Here is a 3,602-nt window from a genome sequence, read left to right on the forward strand (position 1 = left end):
CTGAGATTTAAAAATTAGTTTGCATTATCTATGTTTCAGCTGTTGTAAAGAAGAGCTGTTCAGAGCGTCCAGGCATAGGAGGTGCTTCTGTGTCTCATCCGATAGGCTAAGCTGAATTCTGAGAATACTCCTCCTCGAGGCTCCTCCTTAGTGTCCCCAGTTTTTTGCTCAGCCTTCCTTCGAGAGGGGCAAATTTCTCTTGGCTGGATTCTCTGAAAGCAGAAAAAATAAAAAAAAGGTCAGATCGCAACTTGCTGTTTAATGCAGGAATTTTCAAACTGGTTCATATCCTGGGGATCTGTGAGCAAATCTGGGAGGGGTTGCCAAGTTTTTTCATCATGCACAGGAAAAGCTGGAGCCTATCAGACTATACTCCTCTGCCTAACTAAGCTAGTTGGTCCATTCGTTATCTGGCTAATTGTTTCGTTGCCACGGTGGGGCAGGCCCTGGACATCTAAACTCTTGAGCCTACCCTGCCTAGTATTAAGGGCACCACATTTTATTTATTTAAATTTATTGGATGTCCAAAGCCAGTAGACTCTGGGCATCACACAAAACTAAAAAGACATTAAAACAGCTAACAATATTCAATTACATTTAGATGGTGATCATGACAGATATAGAAAGGAGCTGAGCAAGGGTATTTTGGTCTGTATTCTACATTGATGCCCAGAAAGGGAGTGCTGTGAATTCCAGGTAGTCCAGAGTGCTCAGCTGCTGCTCTGCTGGGTAGGGAAGGGAAGAAAACACATGAGGAAGAAAATGTAGCACTAGTCAGGACAAACACAATTGGCTTGTCCAGGTAAAACCAGACCACATTCTGACAGAACTCCAGCTTTGCATGTGAAGAACTAATGGTTTGTATAAAGAATTAGCCAGTGCAACCCCCACCCCCCACCCCCACCCCAAAAAAACTTTACCTGCATTAGTTATGTTTTCTTCTTCCTCCTCATTCATACAGGACTATATTTACTGTATTTTTATTCTGGGAAGTCATGGTACCACAAAGTTTAAGAACATCTGGTTTAGTAAAGTAGTCATTGACTACCAGCTGTGGATAGTTTTAACACTATCCATAAAGTCATAGCTAGTTTTAGTAAGACCTATACACAAAGTTAGGGGAGCTAAGAGATCATCCTTTAGTGACAAATCATTTCCGCCTTAAAAATAGCATTGATATGAAGTTGGGACCATTTGGGTTAAAAATGTATGAACCATCATGTATATCTTCTAAAATGATTTATTCCTAAGCTTTTACTGAGCTATGCTATCCATACACAAATAAGGGAGGTATGTAAACAATCAGGTGGTCTATTCTCTTCCTCCATAATGGGAAACTGATAATACCGTAGCTTAACAAGTAGGTATATATGTTCTTGCCAATGCTGGCTGTTGAAGATGTGCTGGTGGCAAGAAGCTAATCTCTGTCATTAACAGTGGCAATGCCATATCTTTTGCACTGGCAAAAGCAATCCAGAGAAGATAAGTAGGCAATGTGACACAAATGAAGGACTGTATATGGAGCTGTATGATGCTTCCAATTTGATTCCAAAAAAGGTGCATGGGTGTGCAGAAGGATACAAAAGAAGCACTTGCCTACCTTTAATGTTTATTTCACATAAAGTGTCTTCAACTGAGTGAACACACTTTCTGGCTTAGGTGGTGCCCCCTTCCAAAGTCAAGGTGCAGAATATACGCATTAACTATGATAACTGAAAATGGGAGATTCCATAGTCATCACTTAATAGGAGTAAAAGGATTGGGAGTAAAAAGTACTGCCCTTTCATGTCACCTAAAAATTAGGTTTCTGCCTCAGTAGAAATCAAACTGAAATACTCCCATCCAACATTGATTCTGAGAAGGACGGTTTAGAGCAGTGATGGCAAACCTTTTTGGGCTCCTGTGCCAAAAATTGCGCGTGCACCAGCACGCACACACTCTCATGCCAGCACCCAGAATGCAATGCGTGCCCCCTTCCCATGCTCCCTGCACATGCGTGCGCAATCCCCCTCCCCCTTACCTGCACTGTGCCTCATAGCTGATTTTTTGGCTGATTTGAGGCCTTTTGTGGCCTCCCAGAGGCTTGGAAAAAGCCTCTGCAAGGCTTTTCAGGATGAATTATAGGCCCATTTCGTCACATAGGGTATTACAGGAAGTGACGAAATGGGCCTATTGTCCTGAAAAGCCTTGCAGAAGTTTTTTCCAAGCCTCTGGGAGGCTGAAAAAGGCCTCAAATCAGCCGAAAAAAAATCAATTGTGAGGCACGTGCATGCGCACTGAGATAAGTTTGCCTGCAGCTTGCGTGCTAGCACAAATGGCTCTGCTTGCCACTTGTGGCAAGTGTGCCATAGGTTCGCCATCACAGGTTTAGAGGGTCATAAGTAAAATGTTGGCGTAACTTTACAAAATCTGCATACAGTAATGTTCAGATGGATTGAGTACAGTTCAAGGAAGGGATAAGGTAAAAATTATTGATGTCAGCTGAGGTCTGGCTGAGTGTCATCTTTTCAGTTCTATCTCCAATATTGCACCTCATATTTCTCTCAGATATTTTCATTGAAGTGACACTGAGGAAATAGTACATATTTAGGCCTTCATAAATCCTTTCCCCAAGATTTCAAAGAGCAATATAAAGGGTTTTAGATGAGGCCCAAGAAAATTTAGAATGTGCTCCTATCAATATGAAGGGTACAATTTGATTTCATTGCTTTTGTGATTTTTTGTCAGGGGAGGATAATCTTTTAGGTAAATAAAATAGTTTTATGACATAAAATCCTGATAAAGCAAACTAGGTTAACCATAATCTGGTTTGTAACTTAGTGTGCTGTGTGAGTCCAGCCATTATAATTTACTCAACAAACCATGTCTTAGCTTTCATAATACAGAAAAACAATTATCCCAGCCTCTAATTTGAAAGAATAAGACCAACCCTAGTTAAGGATAATTCTGACAAGGACTGAAAGCAACTGTTGGGTCATTTTGCCAGCTATTTTGGGGGCATCTGTCAACAGTTCAGCAGTATGCAAGAGGAAAACTGAACAAAAGGAAGGATCTCTTGGCTGCATTATATTAACCATAATTTAGTTAATCCAATGTTATCGGTGAGCTATGAACTGGTCACACAGGTTGGCTGGGTTCCTGAGCTAAAATACGGCTGAGTACTTGTTTACTATTCGGATACTGCTACGGGGTCCTCTTTCAGCGAACCCTCCAGATTTGCAAATCTGATCAACCAAAGGAAAGGGAAACCCCACAGTCTATACAACCACCATCCTCACACCTTTCGCTGTTTTTCTTTAGTGTGTTTAAGACCCGACGCCTTAGATCGCGATCCCATACAAGATACCCTTTTCCAGGAGAAAACGCCTCCACTGAATCTCTGCTAATCGTTTTCCAATAGCCAAGCTGGGGTTAAGAGAGAGGGAAGACTGAATTCCAAGCAACGAGGACCAAGCTGAGGCTACAAGCTGAGGTGCGAGGTGGGTCAGCCCATCCGGGCCGGGGACCTGGAGCTAGGCCCTTCCCTCTCGCGGGGCGGAGCGAACCCCCCCTACCCAGCCTCTTGGCTGCCTTTTTCTTCTCCCGCGGAAGGCGGGCTTCCC

Source organism: Notechis scutatus, chromosome 2, assembly GCF_049901735.1.
Source record: "Notechis scutatus isolate UNSWTSFEM ecotype Mainland chromosome 2, rNotScu1.2, whole genome shotgun sequence".
In the NCBI taxonomy this organism is placed as follows: domain Eukaryota; kingdom Metazoa; phylum Chordata; class Lepidosauria; order Squamata; family Elapidae; genus Notechis; species Notechis scutatus.